The sequence below is a fragment of the Agelaius phoeniceus genome, chromosome 12, assembly GCF_051311805.1.
Source record: "Agelaius phoeniceus isolate bAgePho1 chromosome 12, bAgePho1.hap1, whole genome shotgun sequence".
Lineage (NCBI taxonomy): Eukaryota > Metazoa > Chordata > Aves > Passeriformes > Icteridae > Agelaius > Agelaius phoeniceus.
Genome location: NC_135276.1, coordinates 10,933,875 through 10,952,752, shown reverse-complemented (window position 1 = coordinate 10,952,752; position 18,878 = coordinate 10,933,875). Strand labels below are relative to the sequence as shown.

The following is an 18,878-nucleotide window of genomic DNA, read 5'->3' as shown; positions in this document are numbered from 1 at the left end:
GTGTCCTGTCTGTGGGGCCAGGAGGGACAGCAGGGGAGCCCCACTGTGTCCTGTCTGTGGTACCAGGGCAGCAGGGGAGCCCCACTGTGTCCTGTCTGTGGGGCCAGGGCAGCAGGGGAGCCCCACTGTGTCCTGTCTGTGGGGCCAGGAGGGACAGCAGGGGAGCCCCAATGCCCCACTGTGTCCTGTCTGTGGGGCCAGGGCAGCCGGGCAGCCCCACTGTGTCCTGTCTGTGGGGCCAGGGAAGCAGGGCAGCCCCACTGTGTCCTGTCTGTGGGGCCAGGGCAACAGGGGAGCCCCGCTGCAGGGCCTGTGTCCTGTCTGTGGGGCCAGGGCAGCAGGGGAGCCCCGCTGCAGGGCCTGTGTCCTGTCTGTGGGGCCAGGGCAGCAGGGGAGCCCCGCTGCAGGGCCTGTGTCCTGTCTGTGGGGCCAGGAGGGCCCTGGGCCCTTGAACAAGCTCCCTGTTGGTGCCATGACTGCAGGCAGGATGGTGCCTCCTCCCAGACCTCCCCTCAGCCTGGTGAGTGCATGGCACAGGGGCATCATCCCACCCTTGGCCTGCTGAGGGCCTGCCCACAGCCCTGTGGCCCCACAGCCCTGACATCAGCTCATTTGGAGATTTTGGGGTGGGATTTGGCCCTGGATCCTGCACAAGGGCTCCTCTCAAAGCCAGGGTGATGGCACCAGGCTCTGCATCACTACAAGTGATGCTTCTCCCTTTGCTCTTGTTTGTTTTGTATCAGTGTGAAGTGTCACAGCCAGGAGAGTCACCAAGCTGGTGCTGGTGCCATGTGCAGGGGCTGGCTGGGGACACCCCTGTCCAGATGGAGCCAGGCTCTTTATCTGAGGACAGACAGGAGTAGTTTTGCAGGCAAAAACAATTCTGAAGGCCGAGCTGCCCTGGCACCCACAGCCCACTTAGCTTCAGACAATGATTGTCTACCTTGACTTAGGCAAGCACTTGAGCTGGGGAAGAGCCATGGCAAGGGAGAAATAAAGTCCATGAATTAGGGATTTTAAAGTAAATGTCTGCTCCTTCAGTTTTATATAAAAAAGGATTTCTGGCAGTAGTCACAGAGGGCAGGAGAGAAAACTATGAATATTGATTTCTCTCCTAAGAGAAAAGGGTCATTTGTTAAAAGTAACCTAACATTTGATTGCAGGGGAATAGGTTAATTTCAAAGAGTGATTTTCTACATTTTGTATATTGAACATATTCAAAGAAAGAAGAAAGTGGTTGACCACATTTCATGACATTTTTCTTCCAGTCCTCAATACACATGCTTAATTGACAAGGACTTGGACAAAAACAAGCAATAAAAGGTTAAAAAGCTTTTTAATTGTGTCATAGATACTCTGTTGCTTTACTGGAGCTCAAAAGGTTCAGCTTAGCAGGGGTTTGGAAATTGGCTTTATTTTGCACTGAGTGGAGGAGAAGTTTTTAATGTTGTAGGGAGAACTGCCACAATACAACTTTTGTTTCCCATCTATTAGGGCTTGATGGCAGCATTTAGTTATGTCATAGAGGAAAATCAGTAATATGGTTCCATAACCATTGCATTGATTAATTTGTAGCTAAAAGCAGGTGAATTTTGGATTTCTCACTCTATTGACTAAACCACAAGTAATTTCTTCAATGTTTCTTTACTTCTGCTGTTCTAATGGAAGATAACAAGTGGAATTATTGCACCTACTCATGGTTAACATGGAAAATTCTCTTCTCCTGCTGCTGTGGAGGAAGAAACCTCCTGACCACTTCCAAGGAAACTGAATTTAATACTTAGTCTGTAAGTTTGAGACAACTTACATTTCTTGTTTTTAAGCATAAATGTCAGGTTTTCTCTGGCTACCAGAAGGTCATAACCATAAATCAATATTTTTCTGAATCACATTAGAGTTCTTGCACTAGTGCAAACTAGATGTCAATTAGTATGAAGTTAGAAAGATGGCACTTTGCATGCACCTTTCTATATTGTTACAGCAGGTACTTGAATAAGAAACACAAATTTAAGTTTCTAAGTTCTTTAAGGCACTAGTGAGTTATAGGAAAAGAATAAAAAACAAGGGGCTGAGATCATCACTAAGCATTTTGTAGGGAGAGGTGGCATTTGGTCTAAAAATGTCACATTTCACTGTGAGCACAAGTCTTTCACTATGAAGTTATATTGCTCCCTGTAATGCTTTTCTTTCTAGGTTGGATTATGCTGAATTTTAATTCAATATGTATAAGAAAAAACTTGGGAGATTTTCTGCCTGCTTTCAGGAAGATTTGTGTGCTTAATGCTTAATCTATTGGATAGTATTCCTTGTTTTGTACTTTTTTGTTCTGTTTTAGAAAAAAATGTTCTTACCAGTTTACAAGCCTTCCTTTCTCCTGTCTGTAAACATAATGATTTCCCCCACAGAATCAAGTCTTTGGTTTGCAAAATTGGATGTATTATTCTTATGAGTACATGGCAAATTTTACTCTCAGTAATTGTTCTTTTTTTATTTTTCGATGTGTTCATCTAAGTCTGTTTTTATCCAGGCTGTAGCTGTGGTTTATCCTTTTTGGTTTGTTGGGGTTTTTTGGGTTTGTTTTTTTTCCCCCCCTCTTTTGTGGATATCTCACAGACTATGTAATTTCCAAGACTGTGCTTGGTTTTCCTTGTTGACTTTGGTCTCTGAAGGAACATGATGTATCTCAAAATTTAAAGTAGACCTTGGTGAGCTGGTTCAAATTAATGGAAGCCCAGTGTGGCTCCCTGCTCTTTTTTGACTTTTTTGTAACAAGCACAAGACTGTATTTTTTTCTTTTAATTTATAAAAGCCTAGTTCAATGTCTCTTTTTTTGTTTTAATTTTGGGTAAAAAGCATCATCCACTTCCCACTTAGCATGAAGACATAAAATTCTTAAAATGCTGGAGAAAGCCTATGCATCACAGTACTTCTAGCCAACTAGAAATTTTCTGGAAATTGAGGCTTGCTGACTAGAAATGTGAAATTTTAATTCTTATCTGAAGAGGGCTGTAGCTACAGACCTTTGGTGGCTCACCCTTTATTGCTATTAGAGGTACCATAATTACTAATGTGCAAGAAGGCCATGGCATACTGAAACAGAACCTGATTTTAAATTTGTGTCAGAAATGAATGAAAGAGAGATTATAATCCAACTCAGTGGTTGGATCCTTGATCTGGTTTATATATCACTCATATTTTACCAAGCAGTGGCTTGTCTGTTCTGTCAAAGATACTTTATCCCAGACACACAAAGCCTGTGTGTGTAGAAGTAATGATGCTTGAATTGTATGTTCTTTGTGCCATCCTTCAAAGGAAGGCAGAGAGGAGGCTGCTCAGGAGATCCTAAAATAGTTCCACATCAGAAGTTTGAATTCTAAAAAAATTTCATCAGTTTATACTCTTCCTTGCTCTTCAGATGGGTGACTGATAGTGGGCTCTGTTTGCCTTCAGTGAAAAAAGCACACAGGATTTGAGTTGTTTGTGTGCTTTATAGTGTCAATATATTTATACAGTATTTATGATAATAAAATCAGATGCTCTCATTGCTGGAAAAAATGAGGACAAATGAATAGGTGATACAAGGCTTTACTGCCATATTGGACAGTTTCTGAAGGTGTAATATGTTTTATTGAAGTTAATGAATATTTTAAAGGCTGTCTTTATTATAGCATGTTTCAGATCATGCCTTACAAATAAATTTGTGCAGTACTGGGGGTTTGGTTTGTTTCTTAACAGGGATGTCAGTTTTTCCTTGATGGCATTTAACATGGACTAATATAGAGCTCATGTTCTGAATATTCAGTATTTTCAGAGTGTGGTAGGCAGGATAATGTGTATACACACATTAGTAAGACTTGCAAAATGTATTTTAAATATGTATTTTAAATTAGGGGGGATTTCAGATCAGGGAAGTTCTGAATCTTTTGGCTTTTCTGCTTAGTTGTGCAGTCTTTGGAACATTCATCATGTTAGCTTATCAGATAGTGGGTTTTCTTTCAGCTGAAATAGAAAAGTCTGCATGATATGCCCTTGGCACAGAACTGTAAACTGGCTCACTCAATGTCTGTTGGCAAAGGTGAAAAGTGCTGTTGTGGTTTTGTGAAGTCAGTTTTGACTCACAGCTTCTGAAGCTCCTATCAGCTAGAGTGCAATAGGATCCTGGAATCTCAGTGTCCATTTAGATAAGTGCCATGTCAATCTCTCTCTATCTGTATTAACTACTCTGCATTACATGTATCATTTATATATCTGGAATATGTGTCTTGAGCTAAGGAAGCTTGAAAGAGAAAGAAAGAAAAATTGGAGTGCATCTTCATCTGCTCAAATGTTCTCTGATTTTTTTTTTTAACACTTGGGGCTGCATCTTCATCTCTTCTATCAAGGCATGTATTTCTGCATAACATCAAAAATGCATTTTCTACTTGGGTACACTGGTGACAGAAGTTTTCTAAGTGCTGCAGTGATGTTTGAACAGATTTTGTTCTGATTCCAGGAATATTGTATGAATACAACAGGAAACCAAATTCCAGTGCCAGAGCAGAGGTCCAAAATCTTTCTACTTATTAAATAAATAAATAAATGACTGTGTTATATATTTATTTAGCTATAGGATCTGAACTAAATTGAACTGTCACTTTATATTTTGATCTTCATCTGACTCAGTAGAATGAGACTGTATTCCTTTTCTCCAGTGAATTTTTGCTGCCTTTTTTTCTTACAGAAAAAGCCATTTAGGTGACAGTAGTTTACAGACACAGTGGTACTAAATAAATTTAGTGGTGCTACCCTTGCTTTGTTCTAGCATATGTGAGTGGACAATGAGAATGATGGATTCCTTAGTGGTGACCCCATTAACCCCTCAAAAGCTGCACTGAGATCTCTAAAGGTGTGTAGATTTTTCCAAGCCTTCCCCTCAACCTTCATGGCCTAGTGATGCAGAGATCATGGGAATAATTGTGGATGTCCACCAGAGAGGACTCAAAAAGGTGAGCATTAGTTTTACAGTTTGGTCTAGTGGTTCTCTTTAAACCCTAAAAGATGTGAAACTGAATCCTGGAAAGGAACTAGATTAGCCAAAGAGGAAGGCATTATTTAAACTGAGGTGTAGAAGTGAAAACCCTGTGGGATCTCTGAGGCATTAAGTGCTCTTCCAGGCTACCTCTGAGTGTGCCTAGACCCTGGTATAGGGGAGTCTTCAACTTCATGACATCACGTGTCTCAACAGATAGCTGACTATAGAGTGCTTAGTCCTCTCCCCAGGACAGGCTTTGTCAGTATCAGAGCAGGAGCAGCTAGAGATGAGGTTGAGAAAAAGTGTAATATGACCACAGCAAGGCAGGGCACTGAGAGGAGAATCCTGTCTGGTTAGAACCAGCCACTTCAGCCAACACAGCTCAGTTGCCAGTTCTGTCATGTAATGTTTGTTCTATTGTCCAGAGTCCTGCCCACCAAAGAGCTGGTCGGGGCTATTTTTATAATTTAATACTGATATTTATGATTGTGAGGCAAATGTTTTTGTCATTGTGAGGTTGCTCACAAGGTTAAAGGGTGTATGGGAATGTGAGCTAGTCCTCCCTTTGAAGTCCTGAGGAGTTAAGAGGGCTTTACTCTTCATTCCTAGGAGTCCAGTAGCTCTTCCTGTAGACTGAAAGTCAAAAGGGTAGATGAAAAAATAACTTGCACCAAGAGGGCTAGAACAATTTTTTTCCAAAGGATATAAACAAGAGTCCTGCAGAAATGACAAACTACATTTGTCTAGTGAACCATGTTGGTCTAGTGAGTAAGGAAAATGCCTTGTGGTATTATTTGAAGAAAACTTAATGTGCCCTGAAAAGGGGGGGTGGAAATGGAAGGAGGTTTCAGCAGTGTCTTTGCCCTGATGTCCTGTAGAGCTTATCCCAGGAACTGCACTTCTTCTGCTTAGGAATTACAGCAACATCTCTAGGTGGGTTTTTTTTTGGTCATCTCTTCCAGTAAGAAGAGGACTTGGAGGGAAAGTGTTGAGACCTAATAGAGCCCAGTGAAACCTCAGCATCTGCCATTCACAGATCTTGGAGTCTTTACTGAGTATCAAATAAGCCTGTTACTGCAGGCTATAACTCCTGTTAGGCAGCTAAATATCAGTGCCACACATCATCAATGGGTAAATTAAGACTGAGAAAGGTTAAGGGACTTATCAAACATTGTTCAGAAGTTCTGTGTCAGTCATATATTCCTGACTCTGTTTTTTAGCCCGCAGTTTTATTTCTCCGGTAACAAAGGCCTATTATCATCTCTTTGTTTTTCTGCATTTTTATAATGCTTCCAGATGACAGAAGATTCTTTTCCAATATTTTCAGATGTGTAAGAATGATAGTCATCTTCCTAACCTGTCCCATCTATTGTTTTTTTTCGGATGCTGGGGAGAGGTGAATGCAGAGGTCAGGTTTTGTTTCTGAATCATTGTGGCTTATTCTGAATGTGATGCTGCTTTGCTTCTCTCTGCCCACCACCCACCTTCAGTTCCCACAGTTGTGTGTTTGTGTGCACCATTTTTTAACACCTAAGTGGAGATATGAAATGACTCAATCTGCAATGACACATTTAGATTTCAGATGTTATACTGGCCAATATGCTCACACTTAAGCTGTCTTTGTAGAATGTACTTTTTTATCACTGGTTTCGGGTGTGCTTTGAGGAGCTGTGGTAAAATCCAGTTAGATTTATCCTAGCTGTATTCCCTATAGACACCTAAAAGGATACAATATTCCAGAACCTACCTTACATTTTGAAATGATCCTTTATATTTATTGTAGGGCACACAAAATGAAAGTATCAGTTTTACCTATCATATCTCTAACTTCTTGTCACTAACCTTTTTAAAGGAGCTACTTGTAAACAGACCCGATAATATCAGAATGATCATTTCTGATGCCATGAGGTATTTCTGTCCCTATCAGGCTCTGGTGATCCTCTATTGCATTGAAATGTGAAAGTATTATATATTTTTTGATAATTCATATTAGTGATGACTGAAGACTTTTCTTGGGGATGTGTTTGGGCACAAAATTTACAGAGAAGCACATAATAAGATAAACAACTGAGATCCTAACACATGGTTAAAGTCTCAAGGTTATGGATGTGTAAAGAGAGCTTCCTTCCAAAACATCTTTTAGTTTCCCATTCTTTTCCTTATGTGCTTTCTGCCGTGAACTCTTTTGTAATTCTGATTTCTGTGTTCTATCATGTATAACCCAGTAGCTCTTTGGTCTTTTTTCTGGTGGTCCTTTTGATAAAAGTAACAAATATTCATTTGGATATTACATGATTCTGTTAGTCCAGAATTTTCTCTTTTGAGAAAACAAATCTTGTTTTCTTGTACAGAAGAGGATGACTCAATCCAAAGCCCACTCAAATTGAGGAGTTGACTCTAGCTTGTATCAGCTGAAATTGGGTCTTCTTTTCTCAGAAACTAAATATGTATCAGACCTAAAAACCTGAAATCTTCTGAATCATGTGCTGATCCTTAATCATGCTTCATGATTAAAGAAAAAGGGCTTGTGATGTCCACTGTGATAAATATGTTCTGAACTGTGTCAGAATTTAACAAAGCCAAATAGCATATAGTTTCATTTGATGGAAAATGTCATTAATACCTGTAACATATTTGACTGTTTTACTTATATTTGCTCCCTACTTTCTGTTCAATATCCAACTGCTCTAGTAACAAGGCATTAAACCATAATAGCATAAAGAGACATTGTGTGCAAATGTAGCTTTTTTTGTGCGGGGTGCAGGGAAGGGAAAAAACAAGGATGGATAAATATTATATTAATGTGAGTTAATCTATCTTTCCCTTCTTTTTTTGCAGGGTGGCTGAGCTGCGAGCACTGCTGTTTGAGAAGCAGCTGCCAGATGTAGCTCTGCACCATAAGCGGGACAGTGCTCGTGCTTCTGGAGCAGCAGCAAGCGAACGTTTCAGTGCAGATCTTGGTTTGTTACAAAGACAAAGATCTCTCAGCTGTCTGGCTTCCAGGTTGCTAGGACACATGAAAAGTGTTTTGATTCATTTGTCTGCAGGAAACAAAAAATAGGAAGAGCTTGGATACTTGAGAAGGTAGGTTAGTACTGCCTTGATCCACTCCCAAGCTGTGTACATGCGCCCTGGGGCTAGCTCCAGGTGCAGGCCTGTGCACAAAGTCCCCCAGGTGACATATGTTTAAAAAAAGAAGAAGCTTATTATGGGATTTATTTGTTAGGGGAAACCTGGCTGCAGTATGTGATCCAGGCAGAGGCGAAAAGGAACGTCCCAGTTTGCTGCAGGAGTCGCATGGTTTGTAGATGTTGTTAAAGGATGGTGAAAGGGCTGTTGTCATCTTTGCATGCTTTACCTGTCTCAGCTGGCAAATGGCTGCTGTCTTATCCTGAATGAGACAGAGCTAATATTCGTTCAGGTTTGTCTGTCAGACAACATGACAATCAGGTGGCAGAACCAGGCTTATAGAAAAAGTGAAGTAATATTGGCAAAACATTTTGCAGTCTCTGCTGTCTTTATCCACCACCCTTCAGCATGCTCTACAAACCTGTGTGGTTAGCAATATGGAGGGGTCTCTAGGTGAGAAAATCAAACCTAGAGGTACCTTTTGGTATAATGCTGATGGTAGGAGGAAGCTGCCATTTCCATTTTTCTCCTGTCAAAACTCAGAGAAGTGAATTTAGCACCATTAGTGGCTTAAAAGTCTCTTGGAAGATGAATTATTTCAGTAACATTAGCAGCTGAATCAAGGTTTCAACATTTTTATTTCTCTTTTTTTTCAGAAATGGATAAAAAAACTAATTAAATCAGAGTGGATGTTTTATCATCTCATCTTCATATTTTTCATACATATCAATATGCACTCAGTTTGTTATTGGATTCCAGACAGAGATACAGGAAATCTGTGAAACCAAGTCTGTTTACAGTTTGATATTGGCATTTTTCCATTAAAAAAGAAATTGAAGGGTTTAATAAGAAAAATATGCTTCTTGGGGAGCAAGTCAAGTCTTCAGAAACGTAGAGATATATCCTTGCTTTTGCCAAGAGCTGCTTCTGCCCTCATGGAAGTTGGTCAGTCTCTGTCTTGGTTATGCAAATTGGGAATCAGTGCATCCCTATTTCATGGTGGCTGTAGTAGAGCACATTTATGAAAGAGTGTGAGGCAACCTTTTGGCTAAGAAAGCTGCACTGGGATGTCTTTGAGCAATCACTCATGGCCATTACTGCCTCCACCTCAAGAAGGGCTGGGAGTCATTTAGGTGAGGCTCACTGGGTACCACTGGAATGTACCTACTGTACTTTAGCTGGCTTGTTCTAGGCTTTACACATTGTGCTGTTTGCTACCGTCCAGAGCAGCCACTATAAAAAAAAAAATTAAAAAACACTAACACAAAACCCCACCACTTTTAATGGACAACCTCACATGGTACCGAGTTGCAATCCAAGTACACAAAGGTTTTGTGGTTTTTTTTTGCTTTCTGACCAGCCTAGAAGACTTGAGTAGGAGAGACACCAAATTCATTCCCAGCTGTAAGAAACACGGTCATGGATTATTTCCCAGCAAAACTGTGAACTGTTTCCCTTGAATTTCAAAGTGTAACTGTTCTGTTGCAGCTGAGAAAGGTTCCCCAGCAGTCACTCAGCTGCAGTGGAAACAGATCCAGTGTGACACATCGGTTTGCAATGCAAACATGGAAAGCTAAACCTTGTTCTTGGATTTGCCAGGCTTAATGATGACATTTGTCCAGACTACAGTGTTTGCTCCCTTTTGAGCTAAATTACACTTATGACCATTATTATGTGCTATAATAGCTTTACTTAGACTGAAGAATTTGTAACACTTTTATTTTGTGTAGCTTTACCTTTATCTTTTTTTTTCCCTGTCAAGAAAGCTTTCCTGCATCTTTTTCTTCTAACAAGGGTAGGGAAGGAAAACCTGCTCCTGTGGTTTTTTTTTGGTTTTTTTTGCCTTCACTCTGTGACTAGTGCATGTCTTGTATAGAAAGAAAGAAAAGTCTCTTTTCTCTCTTCTGTGCTGTCTCTGTGCTTCTAGAGCCCAAATGAAATGTTTATAAGAAACAAGAACTGGCCAGTGAAGTTGACAGGTCTAAAACTTTCAACCTCTTCCTGTCCTGCAGGACTCTTTCTGTAAAGTATTTCTGGTCTTGGATTTCTGAGGTGACAAATATTTTACTACGAGCCAGGCTTCTGCTTTGTGTCCCTATGACAAAGAAAGTGAAAGCTTTTGGGGCTTCTAGTACTAGAAATATGGTCTAGCTGATTTGGAGGAGCATTCTTGTAAGATCTAGCAAGAGCTATGGCACATGCTTTCCTTTCTATAAGGATGGAGGGTTTTAAATTAAGCATCTAGGTGCTGCTATTATCCCATTGGACATGAGACTCTTGCCAAGAGCCCTCTCTGAAAATATTTTTTGGTGGCTTTTGATTAAAGTGTTGTGCACAGTCAATTTTTTATAGTTAAGAGTTATTTGGGTGTAGGATGCCTTTCTATTTAGACCTGAACAAAAGAAAACGTAGAAGTCCTTAAGTATACAGATCACAATCCCCTCTTCAGTTGTTTTTTTTTTTGTTGTTGTTTGGTTTTTTTCCTCCTCCTCTGTTTGGTTTGCCCTTCCCATGGGCAGTCCTGTATATATCTTTTAGCTAGTCATCTACCTCATATAGACTTACAGCATATTGAAGATGTGGTTCTGTGGGGTCTGGAGTGCTTCCATGTGGTTTAAATAAGGAATACATTTGAGAAAATACAATCTGCTTGAGGACATGCTGGAAGCAGAGAAAGAGGCTAATTTTGTTTAGTTAATTATTCACTGATAATTATTTACTCAGCTCTACAAATTGATGGAAACTTGTAATCATGTTGCTATGGCATCTGATGTCATTTATAAATGCTGAGTGAAGCAGCTCCATTTAATTGTAAAACTGGACACAGTTCTCGAACAAATGAAATCTGTCAGACTGAATTTTGTGAGGGAAATCTTACCAACAGAGTTTGCAAGTTAAACATCTAGCTGTAAATAAATTCTTCCCTGTGAACCTGAAAACACAGTTGCGCAGTTTTCTGACTCAAGCCTGCATATTATTATCTTGTTAGAGTAAGCAACATCTGAATAACAAATTCTGTTATCTGAAACTGCTGAAGGCCTTTCTGAACTCTTCCTTCTCTGTGAAACTATAGCTGTTTTCTATCAGTCTTAGTCTTGCAAAACAGCTTTCCAGAGAAGACCACTACAGTAGGCTTTGATGCACAGACTTTCTAAATCTAATTTCCCAAGCAGTTTAGAAAGCAGTTGATGATTCTCCAAGCATTAAAATGTAAATATTATCAGTCCTACAACATTTAAATGTTTAGTCTGCAAGCTGCAAATAAAGCAGCTTTCATTTTCTAAATGTAAGTGGACCTTCATTATTAATTCACTTGCTATATGTTTAATTGAGATAAATGAATACAAAACTAAATTCAGCTGTGTATTTTGATATGCTTTTCTTTGCAGTCTGGACATGTATAATGCATCCTTATTTTAACTGTCCCACCAGCAAATAATTCTGCATGTACTTATTTTCTAAGTTCTTTAACACTTTTCTATATTGTGGGATTTCAATTGTTTCTGTTCCTTTCTTGGTAAATAGTTGAGGAGTAAGCACATTTTCAAGAGCTGTAGGGAGGCTAAGATGCCAGTTGCATTTTAACGATATGGTGCTTTATCATTCTTACTGTAGCCAATTCTCTTTTAAATCATTGCAGTTTCTGCTTTAGCCTCCAGCTATAGAATTCTTTTCAAACGACAGTGAACTTGGCAGATTGCCAAGAGAAAAATAAAGGTGTTTTGGTCCACCGAAGTATTTTGAGTGCTTCTTAGTGATACAGTTTTCTTCTCTACATCTGCAAAACATTTTTTTTTTCTGAAGTGAATTTTCATGTGAAAAGCCTCCTTAATAATCACCAGTATTGTTTGTTTCAATGCAGTTATTTAACTGCACCCCTGGGTGCTTACAAAATAAACAAGAGAGTCTTCTAAAGAGTTTTAAAAGTGGCAGGTGCTTAGTCTATGCCCTATTCACTTGGTTTGCAATGACATTTTTGTGTTAATCTATAGACAAACAAGAGACAGGTGACACACAGCATCAAGTACAATGTGCTAAGTCGACAAACTTTGGTCTAGATAAGATGTTTGTGCTGCATATGCCTACACTGGCAGCATGGATTTATGCTGTTTATATTTAAGTTATGTTCCTCAACACTGGTAATATCAAAAACTTAAATGTTTATAAATTGACAGTGAATGAAGTATTTTAGGGGTTAGAGACTTGAAAGAATCTAGCGCCTCAAAGAAAAAAAAAACCAAACAACAAAAAACAAACCAACTAAAACCACTCAAAAAACAACAAAAAATAAAGCTAATTCTGTAAGCACAGCATAGTTTGCATTTTTAACATTGTTGAAATGTAAAACAGATTGTTAAATGTTGCTGAAATACAGAAATGGTATTTTTGAGACTCTGGCTGTGAATACAGTTCATTCATTATAAAATACTATATCCATGGCATTCTCAGGCTAGCAGTATTTTAGACTCTAAAGGGTATAGATATTACTAAATGTTGTATTATAAAGTATGGCCAAGAGAGTAATACTAAGTGAATTAAGCAGCAAATGGAGGCAGGATATTCATCATCCCTCCTGTTTTACAGTCTAATTCACTGAGATGCCACATGAACAACAGACTCAAAGCTTTTTAATGATCCTGCTTGTAAGGAGGAGCTCTGTTTAGAGATTATGAGATTGGAGGACTGAGGGGAAATGACACAGGAGAACAGAAGTTTGACCACTTTATTTACTGAGGTAGTTTTTAGCAAACCCTCCAAGAGTAGATGGTAAAGAAGGGCAGCAAATGTATGTGCAGGGCAGTTTGATGGCTATGTGAGCCATGCTATTTAAAAATGTCCCTAAGCCAGGCAGATCTCCTACTTTAAGGCCTGTATTGCCTGTAACAGTGTAGGAGGCTCTCTATTCTATATTCTAATTCCTGTGTTCAGTTCCATTTGTGCACTACTCGTTCCAGCCACAGAAGAGACAGAGCAGCCTATTCCATTATCAGTGTCACTGCTTTTGCATGTGAGGCCACGTTTGGGATTGCTTTCCCTCGCAGAGCAAGAGGGGAGCTGCAGTGAGCACACACAGCTGGGCAGCCTTTGTGGTGCCTTGCATTCCTCCCTGGCATTCCCAGTGGGTGTTAGTGACAGAAGGGAATGGGCAGGGGGCTTGTTGCTGCAATGGAAGAGAATGGCAGAGCTTTTTCCTGCTGGTTCATCCAAACCCAACAAATGGGGCCAGTTTGGGGAACCAAAGGTTGGTTCTCTGTAGATAGTTGGTGCAACTTGGTGCACAGCATGAGCAAAAAGTATCATCATGAGCAAAATTATCATCATTTCACAGCAGAATATTGTCCTTGGGCCAAGGTCAGTTGTCCTTGGGGAATTTATACATATGGTCCCAACTATCCATTGCATGTTTGTCTGCTAAAAATATTTCTATCTCCAAGTGAAGTTCAGAGAAAAAGGAAAAGTGAGGTTAATTAAAAAAAAAGGAAATTGGAAAAGAATCTATTTTATTAATGATTGAATTGGTTGTTGTGGCATGTTTGTTTTCTTTACTTTCCCAGACTGAAATCTGGCTTGGACTTTGAGAAGTGAAGAGGAAAATTTTATTATATTTAGCCAAAACCCAGGCTAGGGTGTGATGCAGCCCTTGATGCAATTCTTGATCAGCAGGTATGTAATTATCACCGATTTATTGGCATTATTTCTTGAAATGTGTTGTTTTTCATTATGAAAGAGCATAACTTAAATATGAAGCCCTGCATTGCTTAAAAGCATAGATAAAATCACATTTACTGAATAGAAGGAGAGAGGCTGCTCTTGAAGATAAATGATAATCTGGACAATAGAGAGGCAGTGGATCAAATTTTCTGTATTTCAGTAAACCATTGATAAACTACCCCTTGGGAAATGGTTAGTTAACCTGGAGAAGATTGGGATTAGTAGAAGAAATGAATGGTGAGCAAGGAAGGGACAACAGCATGGAATTTTTCATGGTAGGGAGTCACTTGTAGAGTATTTGTTAATTTAGCCACATGTTTGTTTATTTTGTACTTTTGGTAGTGATTTTTTTCTGGGATGGTGGTAGGGAAAAAAGGCTTGATAATGAGATTTATAGATGAGGCACACCTGAGAAAACTTCAGGCAGGTGGAATAAGATGATGATGAACTGCAGCAGAAAGGTCTGAGACCTGAACAGCACAAGTGTCTTTCAAGGTGCTGTATGGGAAGTGCTCCTTTTCTGCAGATGAAAGCAGTGGAGAAAGACCACACATTTTATCTGACCCCAAGGGGACTCCAAAATACAGAACTGAGGCAGTGAAATATTGGGCTGGGCTGGGCAGAAGGTTAATATTGTACACGGTATTATATTGGTTATTGCATTTACATATGGGTCAGCTATTTGAGCAGGAGGGGAGAAATAGCATTGCAATCAAACCTGTGAATGAAGGCTTCCATCATCCCTCCAGAGGCCAGCAGCACTGAATGGGCACAGACACCCACACTGGCCCTGAGCTTATCCATACCAAGAGGGCAGTTGGGTTCCATGGGCCTGGGACAAGCGTAGAGGTAAGAACATTATTAAGTTCTTAGCTGAGAACCAAGTGGACACAAAGCAGATTAATGGCAGAACCTGGGAGCTGGTGTCTATAAATCTCTTGTAAATATAAGTCAGCTGTTTTAGTTCTATTTTTCTTCCTCTGAGTTGTGTGTCATCTTCTGTTTATGACAGTGAGGCTACTATTGTCACTTATGTGCAAAAGCAATTAAAATAATTTCTGTTGTTCTGACAATTGATGTTGGTTCCCCTTGCTCTGTTTTACAAATGAGCTGCATTATTATCTATAGCACTGACCATCCTTCAAGTATCCTATCATGTAAATAGTTCGTATAAATAATTAAAAGCTGGGGTTCACGGTGGTGTCTGCAACAATGGGCTTGTTTTTTTGCAACTTGATAGGAAAGATTTGATTTACATCTGCTCTGGGTATTTTATTCCCTATCTTATTAAAGCTAACAACTTAGATATACCATAGTTTTTTATGGGGAACCTTGCCAAACATTTTCAGATGAAGAGAAATTTTCTCCAATTAAGAGATAGTATCAGTGGAATAGAGCGTTGTCACAGGATAATGGTCTCCTGCTGCTTTGTTAAATGCCAAGGTAAACCTGAGGCATTTATCAGAAATTAATGTCAAAGCAAAGTCGAGAGGTTTATCTTGAAAGCTGGAAACAGTGAGCCTGTGCAAATGTCTATTAGAAAATAGTCCAGGTTTCTTTGTGCATCCTTCCTCCCCCCTATTACACTTGGAAGGAAGAAAAATTTCTTTCTTGCACCAAATGCTGCCACCAAAACAAGGTACCAGCTTCTTTTTAGATGAATAAAAAGGCTGCTGGATCTCTAATTTTAAGCTGAAGATAAGTAGTTTGTGTGTATGTTTGAGGTTTACCTTTGCATCCCTTAACACTAAGCTGACCTTAACTTAGGCTTCACACAGCCCTGATTCAAAGGATGTTGAAAAGGGGAGTTTGAATGTTTAAATCAAAGCAAATACATAAATCTGCTGGTCTTGCTCTGTTACCAGGATGGAGCCTGATGGAAGGGGTGGAGTGAGGGAAAAGGAGGGACAGAAGATAAAAATATATCTCAGTCACTTGGAAAGATGCAAGGAAATGTTTTATGGCACAGAAATAGGCTGCAGTGCTATGTTCCTGTTTGTTCCTCACAGACATTGAGCAAAGTTTGTCAACTTGTGAACAGAAGAACCTGTTTATCTGTAAGATCCAAGGCAAATCTTAGAGAAGTAAATCTCTTTAAGTATTCTTGCTCTCAGTAGCAATGCAGCACTTCTGCTGGTGTCACAAGGTGTCTGCTGCCTTTTAAACCCTAAATTAACCATGTCAAATCAGCTTTAATAGCTACTTAGTCATGTATTTGATTATTCCAGAAATATGCATGAATTTTAACAATTTTCTCCAATTTCCTCCTTCAGTTAGATTACTTTGTGTTGCTTGTAAACCATATATTGCTTTACTGAAAACCCAAAGTTGGAAATCACAAATGAGCTACATAGAAATGAAGCTCATTTGATTCCTTCCTATTGTCCTAGTCTTGAGATTGAGGTCTAAGAAATCAGTTCAGTTCTTAACACTGCTTTTTGTTTGCCTAACTGATTCAGAGTAAATATTTTTAATTTGAGGAATTTATGTCTCTTTAAAAATTAAGATGACCCTGGGCTTCACTCTAAATATGAATTCTCCCAAAACATTAGGAGTAGTCCAGCAGGTTTGTCCCAGCTGAAAATAAAACTAACAAAGAAAACAAACCCCAACCCTTCCTCCCCCCAACAACAAAAAATAAAGCACACACAAACAAGTCCTTTATCTCACTGTTCCCCCCAAACACACACTCATATACACACAAAGACACAGCTTTCTAGTCCATACCAGCACCATATTCTACATTTTAGATGATGGTTTGCCATTTGGGGGTCCTGGTAGTTATTAGTCAAATTTGCTGAGAAGCTGAAAAGAGGCCAGTAAGGAGAAACAAGTGTGCTGGTTTTCCCTCTCTCTTTCAGAGTGGAGAGATTTGTTTCAGGAGAGTAGATATTGGGTTGTACTGCAGCATACAGTGTTTCATCAGTCATGCTGCATTATGTCACATCAGGTGTTTCTATGAATTAATTTTAGTTTCTGAGATTTACTGAGGTGTGAAAAAGTCATTCCATGAAAGTGCCAGTGGCAGGCAATCCTCTGCCACCAAAGAGGGAGGAGCCTTTTAATTTAAGACTGAAAAGGTTTGGGAGGAAAAGCAGAGATAAAATGATGAGGCAGTCCTAACAAATTAGCACATCATACTAAAACCTTGTGTTCAGCAAAAATGTCCATGGCCCTGCAATGTTCCTGGATGTGGCAGGATTTCCAGCCCAGTGCTCAGTTCAGCTGCTGCTCTGGTGTGTGTGGGACAGGGGCTGTGGTTTGGCTGTTCCAGGAGTGGCACAGGTAATTCCAGGTGGCTGGAGAACCAAAGGCCATGGAGCAGCCTGCAGGGGGAGGCAGAGGAGGGTGGGTACCCATTTGTCTGTCTGCAAATAATTGGGCCATTTTCTCAAAAGTGATCTGCAGGGCCAGAGAGGCATTAGTAAAACATGCATTAGTATTCATGGAACATTCATTGTGAATATTTTCTGAGAACAGACAGACCTGTTACCTTGGAGGAACAAGAGAATAGCATTAAAAGGGATGTGCTTTTATATCATGTGTGCTGATTTTTCAGCAGCTTTTGGAATCTTTAGAGGGATGTTGGAAAGGGATGGAACAGGATCCCCTTTCCAAGGGATGTTCAAGGTCCTGTCAAAACAGGCAGAGCAGAACCTTGCTGTAGGATACCTCTATTTTGGCTTTAGGTCACTGGCAAACCCAGCTTCAAATCCCGGAGAAATAAGAGAATCAGCAACTTGAAAACCAAATTTTCTATACCCCAATGAAGACTCCAGATTCAGGGCAGGCCTGCATCCCAACAAACCTTTCACTGGTCTCTAAAGTGTACGCTTTATGTACAAGGGTTTTTCTAGATACTATGCCCCTGAACTTGTCTGGCTGACACTGGTGAGAGCTTTGCTATTGATTTCTGCAGGGCTGTGATCTGTGCTTTTGGGTCTGGTTGGTTTGATTTAGAATATGTAATCCAATGGGATTCAAGAAAAGAATTTAGAAAATGGATTTTTTTATTCTAAAAAGAAGTGCATAGCTTTTTAGATTACTTGTCCAAGTCAGAAATAATTTTGTAACCAGCATCTATGAGCTAAATCCACTATGGATGCAATAATGTGAACAGCATGTCATTCACAATCTACAAGGAGTAAGAATAGTGTGGCTGTAAAAATTTACTATGAAATACTGACACTGTTAAATCTCCAATTATAAAGACATAGAAGAGGAAAGAGCTGTATTGGTGATCCCCAATTCACAGTAAGGCTGAATACTGACTAACTACAGTAGTTTCTAGTGGCTTCAGTGGTTTGTGGCAGAGAGATGAATATCAGAAGCCCAAATAATGGACTTTCTTGCCTAGGTTTCTATTTGTAATGAAATTCTGTTCAGATTAGTAGAAAACATTACAGTCAAAGAAGAAAGGGAGTGAAGACTAAATAGAATTGCCACAGGATTTATTTTAGCTGTAACTTGTAGATGATGATTAAAAATGTGTATTGATTTGCAGTTTACCCTGATACTTGAAACTGATAAAAGCATAAACCACTACTTTGGTTTAACAGCTTTATTAGAGCTGAGGCTGGGCAGAGTTATGTGGGGTCACTTTTTGCCTGGGGTTGCCTATCAGTTTTCAGTAGAAGAAAAGAATTGGAATGAAGCATTGACAGATCCCATCTGGGCTCTCTGAGACAGCTGGCTTCAATACAGTCTGTCTAATGCTAGAATTGTGCCTTCAGTTGCTTTTGTTGGCATATCACAATAGTTTGGTGTTTTGAGATAAGACCTACAGAATGGACTGAGTCCACAGTGTGTTAGTTGCAACATTTCTCATGAGCTACAGAAACACTGGATTTCTGTGTGCTGATTCAGCCCCACAGAGTTGGTGTGTGTGTTATATAAAACAGCCATAGTTCTACGAATATACAGATTAAGATGAAACTATGACTGATTTTAAGGTTTCTTTGGTTTCATTTGTTTCTTTAACTAGTATTTTTTTTTTAATTTTATCATTTCAATATTGTATATTGAT

At 39.6% G+C, this 18,878-nt stretch overlaps 1 long non-coding RNA gene across 1 annotated transcript; it reads left to right on the top strand.

Annotated features, from left to right (window-relative positions):
* Positions 1-7,865: 7,865 nt before the first annotated feature.
* LOC143695089 (uncharacterized) lies at positions 7,866-14,676 on the top strand. Its single transcript, XR_013184002.1, has 3 exons — positions 7,866-8,095; positions 13,696-13,804; positions 14,602-14,676. It is a non-coding gene; the product is annotated as an uncharacterized LOC143695089 (long non-coding RNA).
* Positions 14,677-18,878: the final 4,202 nt, after the last annotated feature.